Raw genomic sequence first — 18,122 nt, forward strand, 5'->3', positions numbered from 1 at the left:
GTGGTGGAAAGAGGGAGGGGAACAGCTCCATTGGCACACAGGCCATAGGTTCATCAACATGGGTCTAGAATATATAGGAAGAGGTGGGAGGGAGAGGGGTAAAAAAGAATGAGAAAGATTTTTGGAAATAGCTAATGTGAGAATTTGTTTCTTTTTGGATAAACACAATTTATTACATATTTGTAGCAAATCTTATATATATATATAATATTATTGCTATCTTTTACATTATTTTATTTTATATATAAAGATGAAAATAGTAAACTATATTGTTAGTCTAGGGCTGTGTTGGTAAAGGCATGCATGCCCCAGCAGCATAGAGGGGGCTGCTCTGTTCCCCCTCTCCACCATGCCTGAGGACAATGTTCACATGCCCCCAACCCTCTTTCCAGCAGTCCAATGCAAGCACTTCCTCCCTCTGCTCTCTGGGGTAATGCAGGAGACTCACAAGCAGCTTGAAGGTGCAGTTTGGGCACACGATCTCTAAAAGTTTCACCAAAGCTTGTCTAGGGTATATAGTTTTCAAGTTCAAGCTAAATTTCTGAACATTTCAATGACTGGGAAAGGAAGACCTAAGCTTTATAATAATGATGATAGCATTTATATATAACCCTTATATAATGCTTACTCTGGATCAGGTACAGTGCTAAGTACTTTATAGTTATCTTATTATACTCAAGGCTTGATTTCATAACAAATATAAATTCCATAAGGAAATACACATAGCTAGTAGCAAAGAAAGTAATTTATCCAGAAGTCAATAGCAAAACCAAAATGAGAGAAGGTGTGTGTGTGTGTGTGTGTGTGTGTGTGTGTGTGTGTGTGTGTGTGTGTGTGTGTGTGTGTATTAGATAGTACAGAATGAAAGAACTCTCTCATTGGAAATAAGGTAAATCGGTCTGACAGAGAGAATCTCAGATCTTCCCAAAGTCTCTAGTGTAGCAAGCTGAGGATAGGGATATGATGGTGATTGCCAACTCCTCTCATATCAGTTTCTTCCTAGAGTTTTATTCTTGCTTCAGCAAGCCAAAGTTGACTTAGCATTATCCATTATTTTTCTTAAAGCTTAAAGCCTGAAGTCTCTGAAGCAAGTACAGAACCAGGAGACAGAAAGATACCTGAAGATGCTGAAAAGACCTGAAAAAACTGAAGAGTTCTCCTGTTCTTGTCAACTCTGCCCTGCTCCCCATCAGGCACAGGACACTAATCTCCCCCAGTGGAAAGGGAGTCCCATACTAAAGGGCTTTAGGACTCAAGTTATAATTTTTATACTATAGTTATTTGTGAGTGTATTATAGTCCCCTCAAAGATTGCATAACAGCAAAGACCAGGGTATTACCTAAACTTTCTCCTAGCACTCTTCAAACTACTGCATACATCATAGATGCTTTCTAGATATTTACTTAATTGAATAAGAAAAGACACACCAGACTTAAATTCCTCTGTACTCCTTTTGGATAAGTGTATTCAACTTATATAAATGGGTTTCTTTACTACTGGCTATATGGATTCATTGTAGAACTGGTATTTATGAGAAGGAAGTCAAACTTTGGATATAATGAGATAATAATTGCAAAGCACTCAGAACAGTCTCTGGCACTTAGTAAATGTTTTATAAATGTTAGCTATTATTATTGTTATTATAAAGCTCAAGCTATAGTTATTAAGAGCTTTAAGTTGGCCATTATTATTATTTTAATGCCTCCCCCATTAATGAATAGTGATCAGAAGTTTAATTTGAATCTAAAAACTACCTACCATAGACTTTTTCTGATACTATGACATTGTTTTTGTCTTTAATTTTTCATATTTCTTCTTCTACATCATGGAATCCTCATTTATCCTTATTTGACTCTTTGTCACACTCCTTCCTTTGTCCTTTTGTAACTCCCTTTGTTTTCCCTTCTGTTGCATTTGACCCTGAGACTGAAGGATTGAAACATTATAGAGTAGCCAGGACCTTAGGTAGTTAACTTCAGTATTAAAGTGCCCCTTGTCATACACCCTTTAGGTTAAGAGTTAAAATTCTCTGCACTAGGGAGTTAAATCCAATTCCTTCCCTTCCTCCCATGATGTTAACAATATTAAAATGTATTTAAACTGTTTTGCAGGACTACACATGAATTATCTATATCAAATGCTTGCCTTCTCAAGGAGGAAGGAGAGGGGGGAGGAAAGGAAAGAATTTCAAACTGGAAAAAATTTTTAAATGTTTACAATTTTGCTTACATGTAATTGAAAAAAATTAAAATTAAATGGAAAAAATGTATTCAAATACCCTGGGGACTTGCTCCAGGCAGGAAAGCACTGCTTGAAGACACCTGACAGGCTGCCTGAGAAAGACCATTCAGTCTGTCCAGTATTTACCAGTAGTTTTTCTGACCCTTTCCTGTTTGGATGACTCCACAGGAAGTTGCTCATATGCTTCTATGAGAATACTTTCCTAAAGAAAGTCCTGTTTGTCCAGTTGGAATAGTGATCAGCTCAATATAACCTCTTGTTTGTTTTCACTTTGTGGAGTTGAGAACATTTATTGTCTGTTCAGGAACAAATTTCACTGAACTGGTGTTTAAGTGTGTTTGATACAACACCTCTCTAATCATAGCTCTAAATGACCCATTGCACTCAGAAACTCATTTTCTCTTCCTCTTTCTTTTTAAATTGAGCACAAAATACATTGTAATTCATGGGACTACAGATGAAGTGACCCTTGGTTGGGCACAAGAAATGCATAAGAGTGAAAACCCAGTGTCCTCAACTGGAGCTTCATGCTAGACTTTTCAAAATTCCAAAGCACTAAATTCCAAAGCACAGGCAAGAGCAACTAAAAGACAGAAAGACCCATGGAAAGCATAAAAGTTAGGGCTTGAGAATGATGAAGGTGCTAAGGCTATAGTAACATCAATATAATCCACCATGTAAAATGAATCTCTGACTTTATCAAGATGGTAGCAGCTACCATACATGTTTCTAGTTCCAAGTACTGAATCCCGATCTCATGGATTGTGAATTGAGATGCAGTCTTGCTTCAATTGCTTATTACTTTTTTTTTCTCTAATAGCATACAATCCGTACTCTATAGGGACTTGAAATAGTTTAAAGATTCCGGATGTGCAATTGGGTTTCTCTTAACATGTCCCTGGAGACAAATGGAATTTATAATCTACTTGCATGATTTACCATCTCTCCAAATAATCACTTTCAGATATCCTAATGCCACTGGTAAAATTTAAGTTTGTTATTAAAAGCACATCTCAATTACTTCCATTAGAATCAATTTCTGGTGATTTTTCAAGATAGCTTTCTATTTTAATAGCAACTATTAGCATTCCCATTTTATACACAGAATAAGAAAAATGCTTTGAAAAGTTTGAAGTGCTATATAAATGTGCTATTATTATTAATTTTATATGAGGAACTAGTGAATATATGTACATCATGTGTACATTACAGGTTAAAATCAAGCTATTTATTCATTGCAAAATTTTTCATACATCACTTTTACCTCTCTGGGTCTCAGTTTCTTCTTTATTTAAATAAAGAGGTTGGATTAGATGGACTCTGTTTTGTTTCAGCTTCCTTTGTTTTCCCAATAACCTCTATCCAAAATGTCCATTTAACTTGGATAATATGTCCTATATTTTAATTCATCATCTCACCACAAATACTTTAAACAACAGAATTGATGATTTAACACTCACCTGTTTTCATCTATGTCAAATGAATGAAAAACATTAAGTGCTTAAATGCATTTTCATCACTGTGATAAATGTTAGGGATGCAAATACAAAATACAAAATGGAAAAAGGAAAACAATCCTTGCCCTCAAGGAATTGACATTCTAATAGGAAAGGCAACACATATAGGGAAATGATGGCCATGGAGATGGGTTTTGGTCAGGAATGTCATGGAGAGAGTGAATGAAATGCTCTTTTCAGGAATGATAGTTTTGATTTGATGAATGTTCTCAAAGCTCGTGGAAAGTGGTACTTGATCTGAGAAGGATTATATATGAGGTAGAATGACATAATGATGGCTTGGAGTAATATAGTAGATCTAAGTTGAGCTAGGTTTGACAAACACTCCCAATCAGAAGTCCAGAGTCCAGGATAAGAATTTGTATGCCAGATGAAGGTCCAGGTTCAGTTACCTACATTAGGAGAAAGGCATGGAATTTATTTAATCAGGTTTTTTCTGATTAAAAATAAATATAAAAATACTTTATTTTTGACTTTGTTCTGTATGGCATTTGATTTAATACCTTCAGCTCCTTTTTCTGAAATTATAATCATTCACATTGGAATCCAAGGATTAATTAAATGGCTAATCTCATTTCTGAGGAGCAGTGTAGTTTTTATCCATTATAACACCTTGCATAAGCAGGGACAGATTTGACCAGGCAATGAGCCAGATAGAGATTCGGGATTCTAACTAAATCTTTGGATTTAGGTCATTGTTGATAAGTGGCAGTCATTATCAACTGACTATATGGCAGCTTTTGGTTATAACAAAGGTCCTGTAATTAAAGGGAACATCTGAGCAGAGCAAAATAAACACACTATTTTGGGATAAAGTAATCAATTTAAGATTGTCACTGAGAGGCCATGTGACTCTCCAATATTTCTTTATTTTTCTCTTTGAATCTTTCTTTATTCTTCTTCAGCTTTAATTTTTTCTTCTCCACAACCCCTATTCTATTCAATTTTTTTCTGCACTTTTACCTATTTTAAGACTACAAACAGCTCCTGAGAGTTTTGCTTTAAGTGCTATTGATGTGGGATATCATCTGCTTATATTTATTGTTTCCATATTTTAACTTATTCATATTCATGTATTTATTAAAGTTTCTTACTAATCACACTTAGGAAAGATTCTTAAATTCCTGGGATGAAATAGCACCTTGGTTAAAGAGGTATAAAAAGGAAGTGGCACTGCATTTTAGTTTATAAACACAGCTTAATTTCTTGATAGCTCCATCGGGTCAAAATAAAGAGGAATAGTGTGAGGAGTGTAGTAAATAGAAAATAGGTCGTCTCATTTGGTAATTCAGAAAATCCAGGAGCAGTTTTTGGCTTTGTTTCTATGTCATGTGACTTAATCTCTTTTGTCTTCTATTTTGAAATGATAATTATTCAAACTGGAAACCATGGATTAATAAAACCATTAACTATTAGTTATATTATATATTAATTATATTAATAGTTTAGTTTTCATCTGTTATACCATTTGTGTTGATATTATTTGAGTTATTTGATCCTTCTACCTATCTAAATCATATCCTATCTTTCTTCCTTCAAAACTTAGTTTTTTAAAGTTGCCTATACTTTATTTCTCAGATTCATTCAATTCCTAACACTCTGACTTCCAACCTCACCACTTCACTGAAATTATTATCTCAAAAGGTAAGCAATAAACTACCATTTGTCAAATCCATTAGCTTTTTAAAAAATCTTCATCTCAGATCTTGCTTTCTACAAAGCATTCTATTACCTCCTCCCTATATACTGAATTTTTTCCTCTCCTTTGTTTCAGACACATCATACTCTCTTGGTTTTCTTTCTAGCTCTAACTAAACTCCTTTTTGACTAGCACCTCTGGTGTGAAGGGCTGCCCATCTACCATTGGCATCCACTTTTCATTCAATTCTCACCTATGACTCTAAGAAGCTGTGGCATGTCACACTCCAGTAAAACTATCTCGGCAGACAGAATAAACCAAGTTGAGAATATCTGACAGACCTCAAATCTATTAGAGTTAGGGGGATGTCTACACTAAGCATGTGAAAGCATGTGAAAATTTCTCCCAATGGAATGGGTGTATGACAACAATTTTTTCCAGTCATGAATGTGGCTGAAAGGGGCACTGTAGAGCTAGGTCAGACATCAAAGACACCAAGGTCATCTACTACATCTTGAGACATTACCAGTCATCCTGACTTTTGTTTTGCCACTGGTCTTGGATGACTCTGGAGACAAGAGTGAGGCTGATGACTCTGTGCAACTCTGCTTCACTTAAATCCAAATTACTCACACGTCAAGATATCACCTTACTGTAATATCATTGGTCCTTTTCAAAAACAATGGACAAACAATAAAATTCCTTTTTTTTTAAACCCTTACCTTCCATCTTAGAATCAATAGTGTATATTGGCTCCAAGGCAGAAGAGTGGTAAGGGCTAGGCAATGGGGGTCAAGTGACTTGCCCAGGGTCACACAGCTGGGAAGTGTCTGAGTTCAGATTTGAACCTGGGACCTTCCATCTCTAAGCCTGGCTCGCAATCCACTGAGCCACCCAGATGCCACCCAGATGCCTCCCACCTTTTTGTCTTTTTTGCTGGTTACTTGTCCTCAAGCCCTACTTTTCTAGTATTATTTCCTTCCATGCATTATATACTCTATCAAAACTAGAAATTTTATGCATTCTGAACATATGCTGTGATTTACCACCACCATGATTTAGCTCATGCTATCTTTTTACCCTGAAGTATTTTCTGAATCCTTCTTAAATTATTCACTTCCTATACATCTTTTAATTCTATAGTTTCCCTTCTGTTGATCATTCTGTTAGACTTATCCCAATCTGAAATAAAGACAATGAAATTTCCTGCCATTATTATATAACTGTCTATCTTCTTGTGGTTCAGTTCATTTTTCTTTTGTGAATTTAGGTGCTAAGGCATTTGGAGAACATAAGTTTAATATTAATATTAGTTTGCTGTCTGTGCTCCCTTTTAGAATAATGTAGTTTGATGATTAATCACTTTTTATGTTGTAAATGCTTATTTTACTTTCTCTGATAACATAATTGCAAATCCTTCTTTTTTATTCACCCGATGTAAATTTTGTTCTAGCTCCTCACTTTTATCCTGTGTATATCTTTATTTTTTATGTATTTCTTGTAAGCAATCGATTGTAGAGTTCTGTTTTCTTATCCAATGTGTTACTTTTTCATTTGATTGGGTGGTTGTTTAAACCATTCCTTCTTTAGTTATTTTAGCTTAATATATATATATATATATATATATGTATTCTTATTGTGGTAGACTCTTTCCCCCTCATCCTCAATTCTTCCCCTTCCCTTTTGTTATTCTTTTCCTTAGTATCATAGTTTTGCTTACCTTATTTTTTCTTTCTTTTATCCAGTTATTTAATTTCCCCTGCTTTTTGTAACTTCTCAATTAAGTAAAGTAAAATGCTCCTTCCCTTCTTTTTAACTTTTGTTTGTTACTTTTTATTTCACTTTTGTATCTTTTTTCCTAAAAAAACAAAACAAAACTTCCTTCTCTTTTTATCTTCATTATTTTCCTTTTTTTGCTTATTCCTTTTTTGATTCATGGACAATATATTTCTTTAGTCCTTTAGACTCTATATTCATCATGGAATTTAAGCCCCTCAGATGCCTACTTGGGGTTTCCCTTTCTAAACAGTTTCTATATTATTACTTGTAGATCTTGATCCTTGTTCCCTTTTAATTGTTGTGCACCACTCTAAAAATACCATTTCCTACAGTTGATAAAAAGATACTGTCCAATGGTAGTAATTTTCCTGTCCTGATTGTGCAGTACATCATTAATATTTGTTGTTCCTATGGTCATTTCCCCCACTATTTGCCATGAAATCTCATTCTTAGGTCCATATTCTCTTACTCTTCAGGGTGCTGGTTACCCCTTAGAACTTTGATTTTCCTTTTCTGAGGCCAGCTAACTAGTCTGTCTAAAGCATCCAAATCCCTGCAGATTATACTCATTTTAAAGGTCTCATCTCCCCTTATAGAATAGCTCTCTTTCCCATGAGAATAATTACACTAAAATGCTTCTCTGGATATTAGTGTAAATTTGGGCAAATTACTGAACCTATCTGGACATCAGTTTTCTCATCTGTAAAATGAGAAGATTGAATCCTAATAATTTATTTGGTCTCCTCTAGCTTTAAAATTCTTTGAGTCAGCACTGCTTTACCATTAAATTTGACTAGAAAGAGGCTTAATGGAAACTAGGGACTGGCAAAAAGTAGTAAGTAAAATAAGGAATAGGGAAATTCATTGTATGATTCTAAAATACAGGAACTATTTATTAAATGATGACTGGAAAAGAACTGCACTCTTCCTTGCTTTTATGTTGTCAGAGGGTCCAAAACTGAAGGTGCCAAACATGTGGGATTACCTGCCCCACAATCCCCCAAATGAGTAATTTCCTATGACTTAGGACCAAAAGAAGAGAGTCACTAAATATGAGATGGAGGCAGGATTGGGAGGATAGGATATTTTTGGGGAAAAAAAGGAATACAGGATCTTTCCTGCCAGGCTTTGCCTAGGAAACAACAGAGAACCAGTGAGTATTTTTTGTATGATATGGAAGAGAAGGTCACTCAATAGGTCAAAGTATATAATACAACCTCACAATGTTTCACTAGTTTCCTTCACTCTATCCAATGAATCTCTATTTATAGGGTGTCTGAGAGCTTAAATAGAAATAGCTTTAATAGATGGCCATAAGAGGAGTAAGTATTTTTATAGGATTTCAGAGGTCATGGGTGGTTCCCCTCTAAGTTCATATGATAAATTTGGAGCCAGATGGTACCTTATTGATTATATAGCCCAAACCTCTTATTTTGCAGATCAGGAAACTGAGATCCAGCCAAGTGACATGAGCTGTACAAGGCTAGGCAAGTAGTAATCAGGCAAGTCCTAACCCATGTCTGAAGTTTTTTTTTTCCTAAACCTTTACCTTCCATCTTGAAATCAGTACTGTGTATTGGTTCCAAGGCAGAAGAGTGATAAAGGCTAGGCAATGGGGGTTAAGTGACTTTCCCAGGGTCACACAGCTGGGAAGTGTCCAAGGCAAGATTTGAACCTAGGACCTCCCATCTCTAGGCCCTGCCTTTCAATCCATTGAACCACCCAACTGCCCCCTCTATGTTTGAAGTTTTATCTTTAATTATTTCCTTTATGTTATTCACTATCTTCTCCATGTGCTTTGAAATGCAAATACTTCCAGAAAGGAACAGAAAATTAATTCAATTCAACAATTCAGTTGTAATAAAGCTTAGAATGAACTGAGGCTAGTAAGGGAAGCTGATGACAAAAACTGCTTTTAAAGAAGTGTCGAGTGAAATAGAAGTATCAAAAAAAGATATAAGACCACAGATTGGGGTGGAAGAGACAATGATAACTGACAAGAGGAGGAAAAAAGAGCTGAGTTATATATAAATAATATGTATATCTCTATATATACATGTAAATATATATTTTTGCTTTAGTTTTCTCTGCTAAAGATAATAACCATTGCCTTAGAAATGATGTTTCCAAGAGGAAACTGAGAGCCAAGATAAGTTGTTGCACATTTTTTGTTGTCAAAGAGGACCAATGATATCATGGGGCAAAGTCTTGACTTGTGCATGAATTGAAGTGAGACAGAGTGGCAGAAAGTCATCAATCTCACTTTCTTTTCTAGAGTCACCAAAGTCCAGGAGCAAGACAAAAGTCAGGAGTGGCCAGGGATACAGTGGATGACCTTGGCATCTCTGATGTCTGACCAAGATCCAAGAACTCCATGGTGTCTCCTTCAGGTGCTTTCAAGACCATTGGAACAAATTATTCTCATTTACACATTCCACCAAGGGAAGTCTTCATGTATCTTCATATACTTGGGCTAGATACTCCCCCACCCCCAAACTCACTGACGGGTTTGTGACCCATTGATTTCCCTCAGCCTGATTTAGCCCATCTCCCAAGATGGTATACAGGGGTGTAACCACTGTGCATGCTATAGCTTCTTGGAGTAATAAGTAACAGTTAAATGGCAGATGGATATCAAAGGAGGAAAGCATCCCTGAAAATGGCTCCATGAGCCCTTTCATCAGAGATTCTAGTGTTCCTGAAACACCCCAGTCAAGAAAAATAAAGAGAAAATAAAAGGGTACTTAATTATTCTCCATGAATGTGAGTCCACTGACCCAGATGAGCTACATCCTCAGGTACTAAAAGGATTAGTAGGTGTGATTTCTGAGCCATTGTTAATGATATTTCAAGCATTGTGGGGAATAAGAGAGGTACTGTAGGACTCAAGAGGAATGTCTTGACTTTTTAAATTCAAGGGAAGGTAGAGAATCTATAAAGTAGAGGCCAGTGAAATAGGTATCACCTCGTGGGAAAATTCTAGCATGAATCAGTAGATAATATGTATTTAGTATGTGACAGGAACTGTGCTGAGCTCTTTATAGTTATTGTTTCTTTTGATCCTCATGATCTGGTTTATTTTAGAGTTAGCAATGAAAACAAAGGTCAAGTGACTGACTTGCCGAGGGTTGCACAATTAGGAAGTGTCTAAGGTTAGATTTGAATTCTGATCTTCCTGACTCCAGGTCCAGTGATCAGGTAATATTGCCTAACTACCTGATATAGCCCAATGTATGCCTCAGCAAAGAGAAGGCTGGTGCACATCTAGAAAGGGAAGCAAGCAAACAACAATTATGGAACCTGCACAACTTTTTCAAGGACAGGTTATGCCAGATTAACCTAATTTCCCTTTTGGCAGCGTTATTAAAATTGGTAGATGAGAGAAACATTGTAGATAGAGTTTACCTAGATTTTAGCAACACCTTTGGTAAAGTATCTCAGACTATTTTGTGGAAAGATGTCGATTAGATGACAATTCAATTAGCTTCACTCAGATCTGATTGAATGACCATACTCATAATAGTTATTAGTATGATCATGATAGTGGGTCTTCAGTGGGTCAATATTTGATCCTGTGCTATTTAACATTTTTATCAATGACTTATTGATTGGTGAGCATTGAGAACATATTTATTAAATTTTCAAGTGACACAAAGCTGGGAGAGATAGCTTACATAAAGTGTTGGAATTTCTAGTACTACTGTTCTCATTGATTATGAGACAAAGTTAATTAGCTTTTAGGGAAGGGAAGAAGAGTTTATTAAGAGCTAGAAATCAATGCTATATATAGTCATATAAAATGCTCTAAATCATTATTGATTACAGAAATGCAAATAAAACAATCCTGAGATATCAACTCACACCTATTAGAATGGCCAAAATAATAGGGTAAATGACAAATATTGAAGGGGATATGGAAAAATGGAGACACTAATATGCTGTTGGTGGAACTGTGAACTGATCTAACTATTTTGGAGAGCAATCTAGAATTATTCCCTCCAGATCACAAAACTGTATATACCCTTTGATCCAGCAATACTACTCTTAGGTTTTTGAAGGTGATCAGGGAATAAAAGAAAATAACCTATATGTTTTAAAATATTTATAGTAGCTTTCTTTGTGGTGGCCAAGAACTGGGAATTGAGGGACTATCTATCAATTGGGGAATGGCTAAACAAGTTGTGGCATATGATTGTGATAGAAAACAATAAGATAGGATGAACAGGTTAACTGGAAAAAAAAAACATGGAAAGACCTACATGAAAGTATGAATAGTGAAATGAGCAGAACCAAGAGAAGATATATGGTAATAGCAACATTGTTTGAAGAATAACTATGAATGAAGGTAGCTAGGTGGCTCAAGGAATTGAGGTTTAGACCTAGAGATGGGAGGCTCTGAGTTAAAATCTGGATTCATATACTTACTAGTTGAGTGACCTTGGGCAAGTCACTTAACCCCCATTGCCTAGCTCTTACCTCTCTTCTCCCTTAGAACCAATATTGACTCTAAGATGGAAAAGGAAAACCTGTTAAAAAACCTATGAATGTCTAACTCCAGAGAAAGAACTGATAAATAGAAGCATGAAGGATATGGTTTTATACACACATGAATATATTTACTTATATATATATATGTCATTACTCTTTTCTTGAACACATGAAGTCCTTGGGAAGAATGAGCTCAAACTTAGAAAGCAGAGATGGCCAATTGGTAAATTCTCAAGTCCAGTTACTAAAAATTCCTCTCCCTCCTTGTAAATTCTTTATGAAATTCACCCTTAATTACTGTTCTCTGCTGGGTTCTAGTTCTGCTCTCATAATCTTGCCTTCAGAATTTGTCTTTGGTATATATCTCAGCTCCTGAAACAGATCTTGATACTCTACCCTCATAATCCCATAGGCAATGAAGAACCATTAAAGATGTTTGAGGAAGGTAATAATCTGCTCAGACTTGTACATTAAAGTTATTATTTGTCAATGATGTGAAGATAGTCTCAGAGAGAAGAGATTCTATGGGCAGGGGAATGATTTAAGAGTCTTCTTTAATTATTTAGAAGAGATCATATAATTGTTTTCAGAATACTTTTTCCTTGACAGAAAAAAAGTGAATATGAGAACCCCTGAGAAAGAAAGAAAGAAAAATTAAATGAAGCTAAGGGAGATAAGAAAAAATAAAATTGTTGTTTGTCCTTTATTTTCAAAGAGGACCAATGACATAAAAAAGTGATGTCCTGTCTTGCATGTGAATTGGATTTGAGTGAGGTGGAATTGTATGAAGTCACTAGCCTCACTCTCTTTCAGTCATTGAAGTCCAGTGGCAAAACAAAAGTCAGAACAATGGGCAGCATCCTGGGATGCAGTGGATGGATCTTTAGTGTCTTCAATATCTGACCAAGCTCTGAGAGATCCATTGTGCCTACTCCATCTATTTTCACACCTATTGGAACAAATTGTTCTCATCTGCCCATGCTACCAGTGGAGATCTTTATGGGCTTGGGGTGGTCATCCCTCTAACTCACCGATGGGTTTGTGATCCATGGTACCTTCATCCTAATTTAACCTGTTTGCTAAGATGGTTTTCCTGGGATGTGGCCACTTCTTGAAACTGCAGATGAGAGTTGGGTGACAACACCACAGATGGATGTGCTGGGTCTTTCCTGAACAATTTCCTAAAGTGGGAAACATCAAAAGCTTCCTGGCCAGGATTTTTTTTTTTTTTTGAGACTGAGTCATTCCATCTCATTCAGGCTGAAAGCACAGCAGCCACTCATGGGCCTAGCTGATCAACATGGAAACTTTGACTTACTCTGAATTTTTGATGTAGGCTATTTTACCCCTTCCAGACAGTCTTGTGACTTTCTGTTCCTGAGGGCTCACCATATTGGTGACAGACTTAATGTGGATAATTGACAGGCTTTAACCCTATTTCAGTTCAAAACTTCCAAGTTCAAGTGATCCACCAGTCTTAGCCTCCCTAAACAGCAGGGATCAGAGGCAAAGGTCATCATGCTCAGTGTAATATTTTCATTATATATTTAGATAATAGAGTTTGTTTTATTCTCAAAACTCACATGTAAATCTCTCTAAATATAATAAAATGTATTCATTTAAAATAAAATCACAAAAATTAAGACTAAAATATTATTTTTTTAAGTTTCCATCTTATTCATAGGGTTATTCTTTTCTGGATAAACCAAAAATATCAAAGGTCATTCAGTTCTGAATATGTGATGCGTTAAGGGAATTCTGGTTTTAAAAAAAGGAATCTGTTTTCCTATATCCTATTTTGTCTTATATGTTGCCTCATTTTAAAGTGAGGTTAAAAGTTTGGGTAGTATAATGTTTAAGAGTTTAGCTTTGGAGTTCAGAAGATGTAGGTTTAAAATTTGTCTCTTTCACATAATAGCTTTGTGACAAGAGGCAAGTTGTATTTCTGCACTTGTGAAGTGATTCTCCACACTTGGAATTTCCTGAATGAATAAATTAACTAATCTGGACCAAAATGAAAAAAGGTAAATCAGTAATTATTTAACTTTCAGATAATCCTGCCATCATACTCCATAAAGGTTAACCTCAATTTGCCCAGAATTTATGTTATCTCATTTTGGCAATGCATTGTTTGTTGACTGGGCATTTAAAATAGCTGCATTCACTTTTTCTGTTATGAATAAAATTTCTAGATGCTTGAGTTGAACTTGTATTGCCTTTTTGTCATTAACCACATATAAAAGCAGATGTAGTAGAGACAGTGATTGCACAGCTAAGGTCCATTTTAATGAATTTCAATTATCAGGCAAATTCTACACAGGGTGTGTGCTGGACACATGCAGCTCCAGGAGCAGATCCACTCCATAAATATTAACTTGATGCTAATTGGAATCTTTATTACTTTTTTCTTTGACATCAACGAATTTTCCTTTTGTCCTTTGGAATGCAAGCCCTTGGGACAGGAGGTTGGAGTACATGAATGGTTAGCTGTTGAGAAGAGAGGCAAAGCATGATTCTAAAAAAATGAATGCATACATTTTTAAAAAGGGAGAATGGAAGATCTTATTTAATTTCCTTTTGGAAATCTTTAATATACAGAGATAGAAAAATTATCGAGTTGGGAGAAATCAGAAACTAAGAATTCACTTAGTTGATTCTCTGACCCAATCTCCAAATTTATTCTACAACACCCTTGATAACTTCAGTTCAATTTAGCAGATGTTTATTAAGCCCAGGCTTAAAAATTGTTATTATCCACTCGTTTCAGACATGTCTAATTCTTCATATCCCCATTTGGGATTTTCTTGGCAAAGATGTCAGTTGTTTGCCATTTCCTTCTTGAGTTCATTTGACAGAAGAGGAAACTGAGGCCAACAGAATTAAGTGACTTGCCCAGAGTCACACAGCTGGTAAGTGTCTAAGGCCATATTTGAATGCTGGAAGATGAGGTTTCCTGACTCAAGGATTGGCACTCTATCCATTGTGCCATCTAGCCACTCAATTCCTGCCCTTTAAGAGCTTGCTAGATAGGGCAGCGGATGGATTGGATTCAGGAAGAGCTGCATCTTATCTCAGAGGCTTATGAGTTGTGTTGTTCTGGGCAAGTTATTTAACTTCTGCCTGCCTCAGTTTCCTCACCTGTAAAATAAGGATAATAATAGGACCTAGCCACCATGGTTGCTGTAAGGATAAACTGAGATTATATTTATAAAGTACTTTACAAACTTATAGTGCTGTATAAATGCTAACTATGGTTGTTGTTATAATTAATAGATGATCATTGACCCTCTCCTCAAATATATTCCAGTGATAGAAAATAGTTTTACCTTAAACTGAGTCAAAATTTGCTTCCCCATAACTTCCACCCATTTTATATCCCTACCATGAGGAAGAAAAGAAGAAACACTGGAAATTCAGAGCTAAATAATAGATACAAGGCTCTTCCAGGGACAGCTAAGTATCTTGGTGGATAGTAGAGCACTAGGATGGAAATTGGGAAGAACTGATTTCAAATCTGGCCTCAAACATTTACTAACTGGGTGGCCCTGAGTAAGGCACTTAACCTCTCTTTGCCTTAATCCACTGGAGAAGGAAATGACAAATGACTCTAGTATCTTTGCCAAGAAAACTCCATGGACAATATGATCCACAGGGTCATGAAGAGTTGGATACAACTGAGCAATAGCAACAAGGTTCTTCTACTAAAGGAGCAGTTTTTAACTTCTTTTTTTTTACTTTTTTTTTTCACTTACATATAGAAACAATTTTTGACAATTGTTTTCTGACATATGACTCAGATTCTTTTCCTCCCTTCTTCTCCTTCCACCCCCCCAGGCAGTAAATAGTCTGATACAGCTTATACCAGAACTTTCATGCAATACATGCTTTCATATTGCTCATACTATGAGAGAAGACAGATATATTACACATAAAATTAAAAACTCATAAAGAAAATAAGATGGAAAATGGCATGCTTTGATCTGTAATCAAACTCCAACAGTTCCTTCTTTGGCTGTGGATAGCATTTGTCTTCATGAGTCCCATGTGGATATTTTGGAAACTTGCTTTGCTGATAATCGTTTAGTCCATCACAGTTGATCATTTAACATTATTTCATTTACTGTATACAATGTTCATTTGTTCTGCTCACTTCACCTTGCATCAGTTGATATAAATCTTCCTGGCTTTTCTGAACTCATCCTGTTCATTATTGTTTAATGGTACCGTAGTATTCCATTACAACCATGTACCACAACTTGTTCAGCCATTCCCCAATTGATGGACACCTCCTCATTTTCCAATTCTTTGTCACTACAAGGAGAGCTACTATAAATATTTTTGTACAAGTGAGTCTTTCCCCCTTATTTCTGATCTCTTTGGAATACAGACCCAGTAGTGGTATTGCTGTGTCAAAAGGTATACATAATCTTATGACCCTTTGAGAGTGGTTCCATATTGCTATACAGAATGGTTGGTTGAGTTCCACCAACAGTGTATTAGCGCTCTGATTTTCCTATATCCCCTCTAACATTTATCATTTTCCTCTTTGGTCATATTAGCCAATCTGACAGATGTGAAGTGGTAACTCAGAGTTATCCTAATTTGCATTTCTCTAATCAATAGTGATTTGGAGCATTTTTTTCATATGACTGTAGATAGTTTTAATTTCTTCCTCTGAGAACTTCTTGTTCATATCCTTTGTCCACTTATCAATTGGAGAATGCTTTGTATTCTTATAAACTTGATTCACTTCTCTATATATTTGAAAGAGTAAGTCTATGTTAGAGATGCTTACCATAAATTATTTTCTCAATTTATTGTTTCCCTTCTAATCTTGGTTGCGTTGGTTTTGTTTGTACAGAAACTTTAAAATTAAATGTAATTAGAATTATCCATATCATTTTTCATAATGCTTACTGTCTTGTTTGGTCATAATTCTTCTCTTATCCATAAGTCTGACAGGCAAACTTTTCCTTGTTTCCCTAATTTGTTTATGATATCACTTTTTATTCTAGGTTTTTCTAGATTTCTATCCATTTTGATTTCATCTTGGTATATTGTGTGAGATGTTGATCTGTGCCTAGTTTCTGTGATACCGTTTTCCAGTGTTCCCTGAGTTTTTGTCAAAGAGTGAGTTCTTCCTCCAAATAGCTTAGATCTTTGGATTTTTCAAACACTAGGTTACTGTTGTCATTAACTATTGTGTGTTGACTACCTAACCTATACCAGTGACACACTACTCTATTTCTTAGCTAGTAGCATATTATTTTGTCTTAACTTCTTTTCTCTCATGTACAGAATTAATGACCCACAAGTCTAATCAACATCTGAAAGAATCTGTATGACATCCTGAAGTCTTTATTTGAAGACAAGGCAGCTTACTCCACTTTTGAGTAATTGTGATTTTTAAGGAATTTTCCCTTACTTTAAACCTGCTCTTTCTTTTTTTAAAATATTTGCCCATTCATGGTTCTGCCCTTTGGCAAAACATATCTAATTTCTCTTCTACGTGATAATCCTTCAAATAACTAAACAGTTATCTTTTTCTTTCCAACTCTTCTCTTCTCCAGATAAAATGCCCCTAGTTCTGTGTCTGACATAACAACAAAGCTCTTTATCGTCCTGATCACCTTCCTATGTGGTTCTCAGAATACAATGCTACATATGTTGTCTGACCAGGAAAAGTATGGATGTTATCTTCTTTTTAGACTATCTGAAGCAGCCTACGATTTGCATAATTGGGGGGGGCTACTATATCATACTAATTCATAATGAATTTGCAATCTTACTTGAGATATTTTTCAGATTAAGTACTAGTCGACCATACCTACCCCATATTGAATTTGTGAAGGTGAATTTTTTTTTACACTCAGGCATGAGAATTTTTACATTTATCCCTAGTGAATTTCAACCTATTCTATTTGATATATTGTTCTAACCTGATTCTGTCATACCTCTTTTACCTTTGTATCATCAACACATTTGAGATGTTTGCCATCTTGATTAAAAATGTTAAATGGCACAGGGCCAAGCACAGATCTTTGAGGCACTCTATGAAAGATTGACTTGAAAGTTGACATTGTTCTTTGCTTCTAGACTCCCAACTTTGATTCCAGTCTCCCAACTAGTTCCAAAACCATCTATTGTCCAGTCCTAATTTCTCCATCTTGTCCAGAAGGATACTATGAGATACTCTGTTAATAGATACTGGTTCAATTTTAAAAATTACTGTCAAATAGATATAGGGTGAATAAATATGGATGACTTATGCTCTGCATCTTATTATATTATCTTTCATCCACTCTCTGCCAATTTTCCCAATATAAATCAAGAGCAGCAGCATCCTTAAGACACTAAGTTTACAGGTTTGGTATCATCTTTTATTCCTTTTCACTCATCTCACATATCCAAGCAACTGCCAGATCTTATCATTTTTATCTCTATAGCATCACTCAAAG

Source organism: Monodelphis domestica, chromosome 1 (genome assembly GCF_027887165.1).
Source record: "Monodelphis domestica isolate mMonDom1 chromosome 1, mMonDom1.pri, whole genome shotgun sequence".
Classification (NCBI taxonomy): Eukaryota; Metazoa; Chordata; class Mammalia; order Didelphimorphia; family Didelphidae; genus Monodelphis; species Monodelphis domestica.